The sequence below is a fragment of the Salmo trutta genome, chromosome 29, assembly GCF_901001165.1.
Source record: "Salmo trutta chromosome 29, fSalTru1.1, whole genome shotgun sequence".
Lineage (NCBI taxonomy): Eukaryota > Metazoa > Chordata > Actinopteri > Salmoniformes > Salmonidae > Salmo > Salmo trutta.
Window position 1 is genome coordinate 34024326 of NC_042985.1, and position 18074 is coordinate 34042399.

The 18074-nt window shown below is 44.1% G+C and overlaps 1 protein-coding gene across 5 annotated transcripts in view; it reads left to right on the forward strand.

Moving 5' to 3' along the window:
* znf536 (zinc finger protein 536) overlaps positions 1 to 18074 on the forward strand; it is a 183489-nt gene that overhangs the window by 61572 nt on the left and 103843 nt on the right. The window lies entirely within an intron of this gene.

Below are 18074 nucleotides of genomic sequence, written 5' to 3' on the forward strand. Positions count from 1 at the left end.
TGTTTTTATGGTCACTACACCCTACGGTAGTGATCCGTGTGAAGGCTTAAAGCACACTGTCTGTGTCTATGGAGGAGACTAAAGCTCGTTATGACTGGAGTAATAATTAGCACACTGCACAAAGGAAATGATTTGCCTCTTAAGCCCCCAATATCTTTATTTTTCTGTGATTCCTTTTCTCCCAATCCCCACCCCCTTCACTCTCTCTTAACACTGACTGGGAAAGCTACACACAAACACAAAATAAGCAGGGACATTGGGTAGTGTTCTTAAAAAAAAGCTGGTAGGGTAGCTAGCTAGGCCCAGGCCCCAGACGGTGAAAGTGAAAATCCCGGACCTCATAGTGATGAATTACTAATGCTCCTTCAGAATGTCTCCGTATCCCTCACAATCTGATCGCGCCGAAATCTAAGACGTGTCCTGTAAGGAAGGATCTGGCTATAAGAGACACCTCAACCTCCCTCCCTCCATCTCTGTTCCTCTCCCTCTTCCTTCCACTGTCTGACTCTCATCCCCTTCCGTCCTCCCTCGCTCTGTCTGCGTCCCTCGCGTTTTATTTCACGCACGCTCTTCTCCACGTGTCCTTTGAGTCTCTCTCTCCGTGTGTTTCTCTTATTGTCTCTCCTTTACCCGACTTCCCCCCCCTTTCTTCCATTTCCTCACGCTTCCGATCGTCATGTATACACTGTTATTACCCTGGGGAATATTTAGCAGTAACATGTTCAACTCTCGTCTTAACTCCGAACACAAACCTGGAAGGCACAAACCGGAGAAGTATGCGTAAGTATACTGTGGAAATGATCAACGATAAACAGAAAGCTTTTATTTTGCAGTTTAAACCTATTACTGGAGCGCTCAATCTCAAGCCTGGGATAATTTTTGGAGATATCTCTCCAACTACAAAGAAAATGGGAATCAAAGCCATTCACTGTTTAAAGGAGATGGAGGCACTTTGAAAGCATACGTCTCAACAACGTCCTTCATTTTCACATTTCATTGATTTCACGTTGCTGGAGTTCAATGCTACTAGTGCTTGAGACATAGGGCCCGCGTTACCTGCAGCTTTGTAGAGATACACTCATAGAAAATGCTAAACATTTGAAAGATGTCAGTAGAAAATATCCTCAATCCGTCAGTCTCTCAGAAAATCCCCCCAAAATACACAAAAACATGTCCAATGTTAAATGCCCAGGCTTGAGTGATCATTTTTAGCCTAGCAGTGTGTTTTTGTGAAAGGGTACGTGGAGTTCTTACTGGAGTACGACAGTGCGACGTGTGCAGAGAGTTGCCCTCCCTGGGTCTATAGGGGTTTACCAGGGAGCTGTTTCCCTGTGGCGCGAGGGTTTAAGTGTCAGAGCCAATGTGCCTTTGAGGCCGTATCCTAGCAGATTAGCGTCTCTCCTTATCATTCCAATCAAGCCCTGCTCCCTTTGAAAACATATTGTACATATCTACCCCTCCCTCCCAGCCCCCTGCCGTCGTCCATGACAACAATCTGTAGGCATGATGGTCTGTCTCAGAGGAGCAGTGGGAGCCCTTGACAGATAGCAGGTCTGGCGTTGGAGTCAAAAGCAGGCACGTCCGTCCTCCTCCCTACCCGGCGCAGGGGAGAGGGGACCGAAGGGGGAGACTGTCAGGCGACAGAGGGGACCGAAGGGGGCTGGGCGGGGGGGGGGGCCTGGAGCCCAACACTCGAGCCCTTCATCATCCTCCTATGATAGCATGGGTAATTGATATATGGGCACAGCCGTCTCTTCCCCTTCGCGTGTTAAGGTCGACTTATCTACATTTCACCCCTGATTTCTCCACTCCCATTATATTTCCTAGATATTGACTGACTGGTGAGGGTGGTGTGTGAAAAAAATCCCATAGAAAAATAAAAGAAAAGTGCTTTTATTCCGGCGCCTAACCCTGCCTGTTATCAAAGTAACTTTGAGCTTATTAGCGACAAAGGGCCTTTCCCCCCCCTTCCTGCTTTGTGTGGCCGTGAACGCCAGCGCTTCCTGAATTAAACTGCTGGCTTCCTGTTCTTTTATATGCATGGCCACATCTGGGGAGCTTGCTCACAGCCCTGCTGCCTAATAACAATCACCTTCCCTTTCAGTCCCCCCTGATTGTTTCTAATTCACTCTGACAGATAGTGGCTGACAAGCCGCCCGCGCCTCCCTCCCTCCGTGACCCCGGATCACTCACCGCACTTATAAGGCCTGTCATTTTTAATATTTGATTTCAGTTTTAAGTTATGTGTTTTACCCAGATGATGAAATCAGTGTTTAACGGAACACAAAATGGATCTCCCTCTCTCTTTTCATCTTCAATCTCTCCCTTGCTTGCCCTCTTTGCCTTCTCTCTCTCTCTCTCTCTCTCTCTCTCTCTCTCTCTCTCTCTCTCCCCCCTTCTCTCCTCTGTTTTACGGAGATGAGGGAAAGATATTAGGGATAATATAGGCACACAGACACAGACACACAAAGACACAAAGCTCACAGCCACGCGGACACACTGCTCTGCATTGCATTTTACACTGTGATCTGCCAGTGGGTATTATACATTTTCTCTGTATCTAGAAGTCCAGCAACAGGACATGAAGCGTGGCCATTGACAAATATCCGATTTTGTATATGTCCTCAGGCCTGCAAGTTACTTAGTTCCGACATTCTTTGCATTCCATTGATTGCCAATAAAGGTGTTCAGACATGGATAAAACGCATACCAGGTAGACTAATCGCTAAATGAATTTATAGATTCATCGATAAAGTAGATGGTTGACATTTTGCAGGGCAATCCGTGCAGTCCCTCAATAAAAGAAAAACGCAATTTAGAGTTAAATGAAAATAAGCAATTACTTAGTTCGCCAGTTCAATAGTTTGCTTCCCACGTACTTCACAGAGATATCTATGTCTAGAGAGAGACAGAAGAACAAGAATGTGAAGAAGACCAGAGAAAGAGAGAGATCCTACTACACCCACCGTCTCAAATGGACACATCCACCGTCCGGCGAACACGTTGCCTGTGTATTCACCTCACAACAACACGGCAACATCCCCCCCCCCCCGAAAACTCATCCAACTCATAAACACTCTGCACCCCTATCACCCCAACGTACCCAGACACCATCTCAAATACACACCCACTTCATACCGCCGAGGCATTGTATCATTCCGGGACACGACGGTGCCTTGGGCATGCCCGATTCCATTTTTTCTCTCCCGATGACAAAAACAGAACTAATTGGAGTACCACTGCATGTTTTCACTAAAGGCACAATTTAATTACATTTGAGCTGGGAATGAGCATTTTGGGAATGTCATATGTTCATTCAGCAAATGGAGCGAACGAAAAGCAATATTTGTTTTGCTTTGATTAGCAAAACCGGCAGGGTAATTTGTTAAGAAAGGGACAGAAAATCTCTGTTTAACCCCCCTCCCCCCAAAACAGACTCTCACCCCCCCGCCACCCCTCCCGACACAGCCCCTACAATGTGAATCAGCATCAACCCCCCCCTTCCTTAAGCCATTTATGCATTTATCTTAAATGTTAATGAACTTTTGCCCCCAGCATTTTTGACTTTGGACCGCTGTCTCCGGTCTCCAGTCCCTGATCTCTGTCCTTTTGTGGCATTGTTGATAAATACTTTATGAATAACTTTTTTCATAATGTAAAGAGTATTGTTTTCTCCAAGGTTGTATTAATAAACATGAATGAATGTATTTGTCTTCACCAAGGCATGATTAATGCACATTAGCCTGTGTATTGCTCACTCTAGCCCGCGCCCCTACTCCCCCAAAAAATGACCCATCAACATTAAATATTTATGGCATAATATTAATGGTTTTGTAAAGAAAATAACAAGTTATTAATCCTCTGATTAACAACTGATTAACCTTTTTATTAAACACGTGATCCGTGCATCGTCGATTCAGGATATGTCGCCTGAGTGTGCTGCAGAATAATTATTTTTGTGTCTTTTCTAATTGCAAAAATCGCATGGTTGAACTGTTGTTTTTTACACATGCACACACACTTACACTTGCTCACATAACGTGAGATATGCAGTCCAAGTACACATATACAAAACATTGGCAAAATTCTATTGCATGAAGCGAAAGCGACTAAATATAGCAGCAGATCTTTAAAACAATGGGGTTTAATTCACATATCCGTTTATTCCACAGTTATTGGCATGCTGTGGGAAAGTACAGAGAAAACACTGTGCTGAAGGACAAACGCTTTCTTTCTCTTTTTTCTGTGTTTGCTCATCTCTATGCCATTGTGTGTATTTTTAGTCCCCCGTCTCTGTCCGCTAAAACACAATTATGTTATGTTTTGAGACATGCCAAGAGTGACTTCACTGTGCAGGCTAGAAAAAAAGACAGATATTTGGTGCCATGATCTACCAGGTGCTTATGCAAGTAGGGCTTTTTCAGTTGACATTCGCTGTAAGAATCGGTGAGGTTCAGGGATTGGCTTGTCAAGTTGTAAAAAAAATATATCAAAAAATACTTTACCATAGCAGTCCAAAGAGAAGTACTAAGAACTACCAACTCTAGACGGTTTCTCCTAGGATATTTACAGTGGTTTTCCAAGTAGTTCTCTGTACTGTGCATATTAAGTAGATAGGTAAATAATGATAGAATAGACATTATGATCAACATTTATTCATTTCTCTAATGAAAAAAACGAATTCTATAGTCTTTGTGTGAAGGCTTTGGCTTAGTGCTCAGGCCTCAGGCACAACTCAGGGACACTCTTCAGTCCTGGGTCCTGGGTCATCTCACAACTTCTTTTCATTTAATTCATATCCTTGTTTAAGCATTTTTGTTTTCTTCTTCATACACCCCTGTCTTTCATTCTGGCCCTTTTCTTTAGTGGGCAGAATCCATCAAAGGCCAATGTGTTGTGAAAGGCAACAACAATAAGCCTCTTTGTGGAAAGATGTGTGAGGGGATAAGTGTGTTGGGGACACTTGTTTGTTTTTTTATGGCATGGTCTTATGATGGATCGGGGCTTGTTCGGCAGTGTGTCTTTGTTCGTTTCCCTTTTCCTCAAATACCAATGGAAGATTTCACCTTCAGCGACTTTCCCTTAACCCCCATCTCACTTTGGCTCTCTTTCTACTCTCCTATCTCTCTTTAATTTGCTTGTCTCTAGTCTCTCCCTCTCTCTCTCTTTCTCTCTCGCTCACACACTAGTCTCTATCTATGTCTTTCTGTCTTTCTCGCTCTCTTTCTCTCTGTCTCTCTCTCCACCACACAAACTGGCCGCCCTGGGATTCATCAGAGTCAGTCACACACCCCTCTGAAAACAATTATCTTTGAACTTGCTTTTAGTGCTGTTTGTCCTAATTGCAGATAATTTTCTCTGTCAGATTTCTACTTTTATTGCAGTTTTGCCCTGAATGTTGATCCTATTGAGGTTCAACCTTATTTTACTCGCTGGGACACCCCTAAGACCTGGATTCATCACATATCCCCCTAGGACTTCTCTCTCTTTCTCTCTCTTCAAATTCAGTTTTTTTTCTCATCATTTCTTCTTTTTTTTAAGATATCATTTTTTTGTAGTATTATCCAAATGAATTAGTGGGATCCCAAAATACACAGAAGGACGTACGGTTTGTCCCAATTTCTGTGTTATCGTTCACATTTTGGGCCAGGATTTCTTTTTTTTTGTTGCTGAGGTATATCTCTGTGACATGTTGGACTGAGTAACTTCAGTGCCACTTGGGATTCACTATGCATTTATAGATCGGTGGTACAGAGGTGGACTTCGTAGTAATTAAAGACGAGTAAAGGTGGTTAATTCCGTCCTCTGCGTCGTTCCAACCATTAACAATCTCCCCCGTTCTGTTAACTATTTATGAGAGGGTCTCAACTGAAACCCACACACACACACGCACGCACACACACACTGTACATGCATGCACCTAAGCTTCTTAAGGATCCTTGTCACCATGCAGACACCAGACAACATGCGCTGCGGTTGCAGAGAGAGGTTTAGATATGGTGCAGGGCTTTTTGAATTAGAACTGGATTGTGTGGAAGAGATGTTCACGGGCCGGGTCAATGACAGTCTATGGGATTAGTGTCATAAAGTGGTTCCAGCCACAATGAGTGTGAGTAAACACGGAAGATGGCGTGGAAAAGTCCTCTGCCCCAGATTTACAATGAACCTGCCCTACCTGAGGGAAAGACTGCGACGTGCAATATTCTGATTGTCCCTGGCTGGTGCGTGATGCAACCGCTCACAATCTGTTCGGGGGGAATCATGTCATCATACAGACAGCACTATAGCACATTTACTGTACTTGACTTAAGCAGTTAGTGACACTCCTCTATTGTCCTGACTGTATAATCACACAGGATGTCTGGGTTTGTTTGGCCTTAGACTATATTTGTTTTTTTTCATTTGATTGAACCTTTAGTTAACTAGGCAAGTCAGTTAAGAACAAATTCTTATTTACAATGGCGGCCTACGCCGTCCAAACCCGGACGACGCAGGGCCAATTGTGCGCCGTCCTATTGGACTTCCAATCACGGCTAGTTGTGATACAGCCTGGATTGGATCCAGGGTGTCTGTAGTGACGCCTCTAGCCCTGACGTGCAGTGCCTAAAACCGCTGCACCACTTGGGAGCTTGTATTATAGCGTTTCTCCTCCAATGAGAATACAGCAATTAAATGACGTCCGCTTTGCATTACTTGATATAGGATATGGATCCTAAATATATATTTGTTGCTATTTTTTGCTGACAATTAGAATTAACTTGAAAAACAAATGATTTACGCCCATGCACTCTCACTCGCCTGTTCAGTGCCATCCAGTTGTGTACAGTTTGATTTCTTAACAAAAGGCAGAGGAGAAGGTCTTTACGTTCGTTCAGTGAGTGAGCGATGGCAGTTTTTTCTTTTGAAGTACCTCCTCGACGCGACACACACTGGAGAGATGTTCATTTATTCAGGGCACAGTGTGAGATAGAGAGGCAACGCTCTCCTCTCGTCCCTCTCCAGTGGCCCGCCTGCCCGGCCGACTGGCCCACGGTGGCCTGAACATCCACACCGATTGATGGCTCCGGGTGGACCCCCAGCTCCTCCAAACTCCCATAATACTTAGGGAGCGCATCTTTATACACACACACACACGCCCTAATTGAATTACATCCCCTTCAGCTCTGGGGTCCTCTACTGAAGGAAAGAGATGGTCTGTTTCACTGAGACCGAGCTACAGAGTCGTAATTCTCACAATGCCTATCATCCACATTAGATGTGTCACCAAGACAAATAGAGACATAATGCAGGCAGGCAAAGAGATCCGTCACAGTGACTTTGGCAGTGGTTTGCGACTGTTTCCGAGAGTTTCTTCTAGCATCGCCACTGTGCTCCTCATCACAGAGAACGTTGGTGACAGCCAGTGAAGGCTGCTTTGTTTGTGTAGTCGTCTACTCTCTTTAATGAGCCATTTATTGTGTGTTTTGTATTCGTCGTGTTTGTTGTTTTTTTTTTCTTCCTGCTGGTTGAGTTTCGGAAAGAGAGGCCTTGTCTTCCTGGACTCCTTTAGAAAGTAGTCAAACCGCCCTGAGAGTGACTGGGGCTGCGTGTTTGGAGCACGTCAAGTTTCGACCTTCCGTCGCTCTTAACCGTTTCCCAAATCAAAGCATCGGAGTTGCAGTCAAACTCTCCTCCTCCTCCTCTTCGTCTCGTCTCGCCGTGTGCCTGAAGCGCCGCGTCTCTCTCCGCAGCAGGGGAAAGGCAGGGCGGCGGGTAGGAGCGGGACGGGGGGAATGTAGCAGACTGTGACACGTACCTGTCAGCAGGTACTCCAAATAATTGGTAAATTACTACCGCGGGATAGAAGAGGCTCTCTTTTCTTTCTGTTTGATGAATATTTGAAGTCGCCAGGCAGTCGTAGAACGACGCCGCGTGTTTGGCTCGGAGAGTCGGGCTATCACGCGCATAGAGGAAGAGGAGCAGCTAACGCACAGAGAACAGAAGGGATCCTACTGTACTACTTAGTGTAGACAGACACTGAACAGGGAGCACGGGAGCACGGCGTGGAGACCGTCCTCGTAATCTAAACAGGTCTGAACTAACAAGCAGCATAAGCGCATACATTGAGACAATGCTTTACTAAGTGACATATGCTCTCTGTTACACACACTGGCTGACACTGACACGCCCGCTCACTGACATACTCACTCTCACACACTTGGAAGCCTAAACCCTTTTCCATTTTGAATGGGTGCCACGTGAAGCTCACTTGCTCCGTGGACAAATGTGTTTTAACTTTTGGGGAATCTTCACTCCCCGCCAATTCGATGGGAGCAATTGGGCTCCGTTTGTCGGTTAATGAAACGTATTCGTCTTCGTGTTGCTCTTTCGTCGGCCTCAAACTCACTTCACACCGTAGTCAATTAATCCCCCGAGGGCCGCTCTGTGCATTAAACGATATGTAACGCTTTGACGTTTCAGCTCGCTCGTAGTAGGCACACCCATAGAACACTTTGTGATAAGCCGTATGAAGAAAGAAAGAAAATGCGGAGGACGTTCAAAGGGCCGTGCCACGACACTAGTATGAGGTGGTGAGACAGTAGCCCCGAGCACGGAGCAGTCTCCAAGGGAATGTGTCCTATGTAAAGTAGCCATATCTGAGTGGTAGACTTAGATAGAAATGTCACTGGGGGACGGTCACATCATAATGACAGGTTTTGGTAGAGCTGAGGCAAGTGCGAGCTGGGGGACATTGGATGCTATTGGTCAAAAGACACAGAATGGACTAGACTAGATTGAGGTTGTGCACAGAAAACACTGTGGCTGGGTTTGAGGACCTTGGTCCGTATCACCTGCATGAAGTGCTTGTGCTGGGTGTTGATGCCGTCAGTGAATGCCTTAGATATGGCCAGTGGGGTCGAGGTGTAATGGAGCGTATGGGGCACATCCTCGATCCTACCCCCCACAAAGCAAGGTCTCCTTCAGGGCTGACTGGACCTAGGGTGGCCAACGGGCCTGTAGTTTAGCCCACGTTTCAGTGGACGTGAAACAGCTTGACATGTGAGACACTTCCCCAGGGTATGAGGCGTTTCATCTGCCTTTTACCCTGTCTGCCATGGTGAGGCTGAGTCAATTAAGGCCATGTCTGGCCAGTGGATCTCATTGGAAGTAGCCCGCTGTTGTGTGTATTCTATGGCATTTTGCTAATCCCCATCACGCTCCAAATCAAATTTGATTTTCCATAGAACATGTCCATCTCAGATTGCATTTCTGAGAAGAATGTGATTGTTTTGTGGCGGAGACTTTCGTGGTGGTACGTGTTTCCTTATGTAGGTTGTATCAATAGGTCCAGTGTGTTAGATGTCTGAACTCTGTTTGGTATGCTCACCAACCAGTAACCTAAACAGCAGATCTCCGCTGCATTGTTTCCTGTTCCTCTATGGGGACTGTGTCCTGCTTGCATATAAACAGGGGGGTGTTTTATATTATTGTTGTTTGCTAGCGACATCTTTGGGTCGACGTTCGAGAAAAGTCCCCCATTTTGATTTATTCATTTCAGCCGAGGATTTATGCGGAGATGCTAAAAACGTACATCTCGCACGGACTGACGGAGGATCTATTATTCATGAAAGCTAATGCATTGTTTCTTGTTGCTTTATATAATTCCCCCCCCCCCCCCTTTTTTTCTCCCCCTCACCAGCATTTTCTCAGGCGGCTTGGCAGTAATGTCTGTATTGAAATGAGAAGTTTGAAAGACAAACCACTAGCTCCTTATATGTGTAAACTGCGTTAAATCACACTTTGAGCTTGCAGAGCGGAGCTTCAAATGTTAAATGGGGGTTGAAGTCTGCCTGAACTAATTTGTAGGGCTTTGCACCATGTTGACATTTAAATGTGATAAGAATAGGAAACTGTATGCCAACCTATTTTGAAGATGCTTTCGGAATACATTTACATCAGCGCCGGTCTATAATTAATAAAAATAGACAGGCTTTTTCGCTCCGGATTTGATTATAGTACAACCTTATAAACACTACAGGGATGGAGAGAAAAAAACAGGGGGAAAAACAATTTGATGGGGGCAGGAATTAAGAGGGATGTGGATTGCGCACACCTGGTTTTGCGGGAGATTGCGTTGGCTGGCTGCTGTGCTATCACATTACTGTGATCCAGCCCCTGTGTTTGTGAGAGAATTGAGGAGAGGGACCGGCGAAATCAGCATGCAAATAATGGCACATTGTTAACTTAATCAGATGCAGGAGCAAAAAAAAAAATATGGAGAGGGAGGGAGAGAGGGAGGGATGGAGAAAGGGAGAGGATGGAGGGTAGGAAGGAGGGATGTAGAGGAGGTGGGGCACATAAATAAGAGTCGGGGCCCTGAGATGGCGGAGGGCAGAGGGGAAGGGGTATGTGTGTGGGGTTGAGGGGTGAGCTGCCGAGTGGAAGATGGGGGCTGGTTTCAGGGCATCAAGATGATGCGGCCTCTCCAGAGCTCCGTCAAGTGGCTCAGACAGGCAGTTTAACGGTGATAGCAGAGCACCGTCCGTGTTGTGAGCTCTGCTGTCACCGGCTCCCGACAACAGATCACAGCTGTAGGACATGGGTATTATCTAAAGGCTGAGGGGACAGGGTGGGGTGGTGGGGTGTGGCAGGCAGGCATACTGAACATGGCAGGTGCTCCCATGTTGCTGGTGACTTTCTAGGCTAAGCTATACGTCACAGTGCCATCCTTAAATGCTTTTTCACTACAAATACATTCTAGCCTCATCATGGAAGAAATGCAGTACAATTAGATTTTTATTTGAAATTCTTTCACCAAAACATGGATGCCCTTTTATATGGCTTTTACGATCATTTTGATTTGTAAATCTGACGATGTCTTTCAATGTGTTGAAATTGCACAATGCACCCCTAGAGTTCGTAGCTGCTACGTTGTGACCACTATAAGAATGCAGTGGCTTGCGAAAGTATTCACCCCCTTTGGCATTTTTCCAATTTTGTTGCCTTACAACCTGGAATTAAAATGGAGCTTGTATCATTTGATTTACACAACATGCCTACCACTTTGAAGATACAAAATATTTTTTATTGTGAAACAAATAAGAAATGCGACAAAAAAACTGAAAACATGAGCATGCATAACTATTCACCCCCCCAAAGTCAATACTTTGTAGAGCCACCTTTTGCAGCAATTACAGCTGCAAGTCTCTTGGGGTATGTCTCTATAAGCTTGGCACATCTAGCCACTGGGATTTTTGCCCATTCTTCAAGGCAAAACTGCTCCAGCTCCTTCAAGTTGGATGGGTTCCGCTGGCGTACAGCAATCTTTAAGTCATACCACAGATTCTCAATTGGATTGAAGTCTGGGCTTTGACTAGGCCATTCCAAGACATTGAAATGTTTCCCCTTAAACCACTCAAGTGTTGCTTTAGCAGTATGCTTAGGGTCATTGTCCTGCTGGAAGGTGAACCTCCGTCCTAGTCACAAATCTCTGGAAGACTTAAACAGGTTTCCCTCAATAATTTCCCTGTATTTAGCGCCATCCATCATTCCTTCAATTCTGACCAGTTTCCCAGTCCCTGCCGATGAAAAACAACTCCACAGCATGATGCTGCCACCACCATGCTCTACTGTGGGGATGGTGCTCTCAGGGTGATGGAGGTGTTGGATTTGCGCCGACATAGCATTTTCCTTGATGGCAAAAATAGCTCAATTTTAGTCTCATCTGACCAGAGTACCATCTTCAATATGTTTGGGGAGTCTCCCACATGCCTTTTGGCAAACACCAAACGTGTTTGCTTATTTTTTTCTTTAAGCAATGGCTTTTTTCTGGCCACTCTTCCATAAAGCCCAGCTCTGTGGAGTGTACGGCTTAAAGTGGTCCTATGGACAGACACTCCAATCTCCGCTGTGGAGCTTTGCATCTCCTTCAGGTTTATCTTTGGTCTCTTTGTTGCCTCTCTGATTAATGCCCTCCTTACCTGGTCCGTGAGTTTTGGTGGGCGGCCCTCTCTTGGCAGGTTTGTTGTGGTGCCATATTCTTTCAATTTTTTAATAATGGATTTAATGGTGCTCCATGGGATGTTCAAAGTTTCTGATATTTTTTTATAACCCAACCCTGATCTGTACTTCTCAACAACTTTGTCCCTGACCTGTTTGGAGAGCTCCTTGGTCTTCATGGTGCCGCTTACTTGGTGGTGCCCCTTGCTTAGTGCTGTTGCAGACTCTGGGGCCTTTCAGAACAGGTGTATATATACTGAGATCATGTGACAGTTAGATTGCACACAGGTGGACTTTATTTAACTACTTATGTGACTTCTGAAGGTAATTTGTTGCACCAGATCTTATTTAGGGGCTTCATAGCAAAGGGGGTGAATACATATGCATGCACCACTTTTCCATTTAAATTTTTTTTAAATTTTTTAAAACAAGTAATTTTTTTAATTTCACTTCACCAATTTGTACTATTTCATGTATATCCATTACATCAAATCCAAATAAAAATACATTTAAATTACAGGTTGAATTGCAACAAAATAGGAAAAACGCCAAGGGGGAAGAATACTTTTGCAAGGCACTGTAAAACAGAGAGGTTACGACCCATGATGCATTGCTCATGCAGAGATGCCTCTTGAATACAATATGTACAATCTGCAGTCATGGTAACATAAACAACATATTAGCATCATGGTAGTGGTGGGGGTTAGCGATGACGAGGGTTCAGGAAAACAGAGAATGTGAGTAATATCACTTATCACCAGCCACACGGCACTACACCGGGACAATTAAAGAAGAGGCCTTGTGTTGCTTCAAGAGCAAGACATCTCCAGGGAGGGAAGCACTGAATGCACTATACAGAGAGGTCATTTTTCATTAAACATCATCGCCTTCATGAACACACACACGTGCACACACACACGTGCACACACACACGTGCACACACATACACACAGACATGCACACACATGCACACACACACACAGGCACACACACAAATACATACACAAATACACACACAAATACTCACACACAGACACTTGTTCTCTGCTGAACTGAGTTGTAGCCGCTGGTTGTGAGAGATGGTGAATCAGTGATCATGTTGAAGGTCAGAGAGGGCAGGGAGAAGTGATAAAAATGCAGACAGGTCAGAGAGAGAGGAGTGTGGAGAGACATTTGGAATCCAGGGCCTGGGCCAAACTGGCCCTTCAATACACACATCTCTTAGTTACCTCAGTAGAATGAAACATAAAACAGTTTTGGTAATGTATACTGTCCTTTAGCCTCTCAGATTTACTGTCGAAATGTGTCTTCTAAATTTGCTTTGCAGTAAAAGCTATTATCTTTAGCAACCTCACCAAAAGGAAGCTGCTGTTCTGGGATGGGTGTTCCACAGAGGAGAACAGGACGAGGAGAGGGTTTTGTAGTGGAGTTCAGAGAGAGGCCTGTTTTGAAGTTTGACCACCTTTGCCTTATTCCGCTAATCAGAGTCTTGTCTTAGTGAAGCGTTGGCATGTAGGCAAACACTTCTGTCTGGCCCGCAAAAATGGTTACACACGCTCTCTCTTCCCCCTCTTTCCCTCTCCCTCCCTTCCTCTCTCACTTTTTCCTCTGATCCTAAGAGAAGTAGCCCCACTGTTTCAGATAAAGTGAGATAAATAAACATGTTCCCTGATGTCCCGAAGGCTCCCCACCCTCCCCCCTGAGAGCACACCCTCCTAACGCACTTCCTCTGCCACAATTAGTCTATAATAAATACACTTTAATGCAGATAATGTGCCCTGCTCTCTGAATCTCCCTCTCTTCCTCTCTGTCTTTCTTTACTTTCTTATTAAACCACATTAAGACAGGATCTGACTTTGGGTCACACGAGAGGGAGAGAGAAAATGATGAATTATTCTCACAGCTACTCGCAGCTGCAAACAATAGCTGCAAAGAAAATACAGATATTGTAACGTATGCAAAGAATCGAGAGCATTTGCAGTCAAGTCTCACTTCCTGATGGCTTTGATAAGATTAGTTGCTTTCTTAAACAGGATGTGTGCTGCTTTTAAAAAACTGCTCTATGGACATACCGAGTACAGTTGCATAACGCCCTGCCTTGACAGAGTGCCTGCAAGAATTGGAAGTTTCCTTCACATGAAGTCTCTCCAGATGAGCTTGAGCGAGTTTATCAAAGTGATGGAATAAAGGAGATTTAACATTGTCATATTAAAAAGACATGCAGTGGTTCAATATTTAAAAAGCCCATTTGCCTGGACAGAAGTGCTTTTTCATTCAAGAGCATATGGCTCCCCTACCTGTCTGTAGTCTCCACCTTATCTTCTCACAGAGAAAAAGGGAGAGAAAAATAGATATTTTCAAAGACATTGAAGAATCGTTCAATGAACGGGCGGCACGATGTAAAATAATTACTTGACTTGCTTTCCATAATGAGTATCTCTAATTAGCCATACATTTGTTTTGTGAAAACTCCAAACTACAGTTGTGAGGAGATGGTAAGTTGTGAGGAGATGGTAAGTTGTGAGGAGATGGTAAGTTGTGAGGAGATGGTAAGTTGTGAGGAGATGGTAAGTTGTGAGGAGATGGTAAGTTGTGAGGAGATGGTAAGTTGTGAGGAGATGGTAAGTACGTTGAAGTAGCACCCAACACCCTGTCCTCCCTTCCCTGCACAAAGGCAGCGTCACTTGGCTTCAAGGCACAATTTACCTCCCCACGTATGCATACAAGCGACGGAAAATAGTCAGGAGTGTGAGGGATCTTTTTTTTGTTTAATTAGCTATGCAACAATTAAAGGATTCACAAACTAAATTGAACCTTGTCTCCGTCGCCTCCCAGTTTGATTTCAGCACCTGTCACAACAACAGCCCCTGTTCAGCCATTATGCAAAACTTCCTATGAACAAGAACCAGCATGAGGAGGAGAAAACGGCAATTATTTCTGATATTCACTTACTGTATTTCAGGTAATATTGACATTTAGAGTTTCGAAAGAAAAAAAGAAACATCCTGAAAGGGAAGAAAAGGTGGCCCGGTTGACTTTGTCAACTGGCGCTAGGCAGATATGGCTTTCTTTTGCCAACATTATAGCCGTTCTAATGCCTGTGAGAGTGTGATGATGGGTGACTCACTCAGCACTACCGGGCTGCCCTTCTCATTTCCCACTGTAGAGTGAAAACAATCGCTGGGTTGATTGTACTGTTAGCATGTCTGCCTTTTTAAGAAACAGTGTCAGTGATGCCTTGCTAGCGATGTGTCATTGTATTCATTTTCCAGTATGTAGTGTTCAGATGCAGGCAGGCAGCCCAGGGGAATAATGTAAGCCATGATCGACCCTACACGGACAGCTACACTGTGGTCATTGTTCGGTGGCCTTTCTCTGCTGTAGAGTAACCATGCGTGATCAGCGATTCAACCGTGACTACTGTAGCCTGCCATGTGGACGCGGCCCTGTTTTCCCTACAGAGGGTTGTGTCACGAGGGAGAGGGTAGGAGGGGAAAACGGCACATGACAGAATACGGACAATCATTTACATGTTAGAAATTCTTTCCCCATTATCTAAAATCATTCCCTTTTTCCATCCCTTTTTGTGCGCTTGTTTGTCCTCTGTCATCTATCTCATCCATCTCCCTTCTTATTGTGAAACACAGCCTGGTTAACAAATGTTCGAGCCAATTAATCCCCCCACTCGTCACAATGCATAAAATCAACTGGCAGGAGTCTCTCCACACCGCTGTGACCACTATTGCAAGATATATACATGAAAAAGGCACACACGCACGCACACACACACACACACACACACACACACACACACACACACACACACACACACACATCTGCTGGTCATCAAAATAATACCAGGAATGGTTAGCATAAAAGGAAGCTTTGAGCTTTTGGCCCGGCTCCGGTTGATGATGTGGCTGACCAGGACAATGAACTGTGGGAATTCGCTTGTCTCCCGTTGATCTTCCTCCTTGGCATCCCGAAAGCCTGTCAGACGCAGGGATAAAAAGACAGGCCTTTTTCTTTCTCTCTTTTCTTTCTATTTTCTTCTTTCAGCGGGGGCCTCATAGTGATCTGTGGAGATGAGCTGAAAGCCGAACTACCTGTTGACAAGCCCTCTTAAGAGACCTCAATGACATATTGTGTGGGACTACAGAGCAGAAAGGAAAGGCCCAGCTAGGTCGATTCATATTTGTCACTGTTGTATAGCGTTCATGTTCTTGTATAGAATTTTTGTTTTGATATATTGGGTTGCTTCATTCGTGCTATGTTGTGAAGCTCGAGTCTTGGTTCTTAACTCCTACGTTAGCGTAGTTGTTGTGTGCGGTCTAGGTATGTTGGAAGAAACGGACTGGGTTTATCTTACTTTATTTCACTTGTTGTGCTGGGAACCGTTCTGTTTTCGCCTCATTACAGCATGTAATAATCCAGTTCAGTCAAAGAGCATGGGGAGGAAGAAAAACAACTCACTTTTCTATTGGGTTAATGAGAAGAGTTCCGAAGACCACCTGCAATAGACTAAACACGCATGAGGAAAAAGTCATATTGGTTTCAATTTACTGCCATGCTTAAAATGAGCCAAGATTTCTCAACTTGTGTTGGTATCTGCTTTCCTTCAATATTTTGTAAATATGCATTCCTCAGAATATGTAACATATGGCAAACGCACACATTTTCCATCGGATTGTTTCCCCCCTCTAAATTCATTAATGATTTGGTGCAAATATGATGGAATTCCGTTACTTTGTGAATAATGATTGATTATTTAAAAGCAATGACCTTCATTATAACTTAATGAGGTATTGCATTGTAATTAGTTAATGGATTCTTGTCAATACATGCCAAAATAACAAAGTATTGCCTTACTAATGGCTTTTCCATTCATAATTTCTCCTTATAAACCTAGTTAAAACAATAATCAAAGTGGCGAATCAAAAGGCTGAGGGATGGACCTGGAGAAATGTAACCACTTTCAAATTCATACACAGAGCTATGGATGCAAGGACCGAACATCCATGATATCAAAATGATAGTTTTAAACATGTTTTGAGGCTATACAGTGTTTTTTTTGTATTACGTTGTTTACTAACATTAGAGTTTCAAAAAAACTTAGATTTGGGGTTCAATCAATACTTCCACACTGTCTTTTATGAAATCCAAACCCTTCACAAGAGCATGTTTAGGCATACTCTACTTACGGTATGTGTTTTTTGCCTTAGAATATGCAAATGTCTGTGGTGTTCAGTGTACATCATTTGTAATACTCACTGAGCAAGTGTTTTCTGTTTCGTTCAACTTTGCATGTACTTTACAGGATCAGAGCACATTTGCCCTCATACATTTGCGATGCTTGTTGCTTAGATAATGACACGCACTGAGCACAAATATATTCGGACAGAAATACACTTCCATTGTGTTAAAGATACCGGCCGTAATTAAGCTGTAGGTTGCAGAGCAATTTGCTCAGAAAAAAAAGAAGAGAAATCTGGTTTTGTGCCGCTTTACTAAAAACGGTAAATATTAACCACAAACTGTAAAGTAGAGCACTACTGCACCTCTGTGAGAAAGTGCAAAAGGAAGTCTGGTGGCTTTGCAGGCGTCATTTGAGCCTTATCGTTAAAGAAAGAGCATTGTTGTAGACACCAGACAAACGTTAGATCTGTTTCAGGTTAGAGCGAGCGCAGACATTGCTACAGTGTGCTGTTTGGATGGCAGACATGTCAAGGTCAAACATACAGGTGTACAGTTACTCGGGAGCTACTTGTAACGCTAACTATGACGGTAAGAAGTTACGACTTGTGACCCTGTGATGTTTATAATGCGAACCACACAGACTTGAATTGCGTACTTGTGTACAAGAGAATGAAACGTTGGATTACTGGTACTCACTGTGTACCAACTGGAACAACTTCCTCTAAGTGTGTAGATCAACGATTTGTTGTTTTCAGAAACAGAGTTCCATATGAGTGAAATAAGACTGTCATGAATACACGGAACACTCACTGTGTCGGTGTTCTAAGAGCCACCTGCATTCTTACTTATAGAGGGCACTCTGATATTAAATTGTTGTCAAAAGCAATGTATGTGTGTGT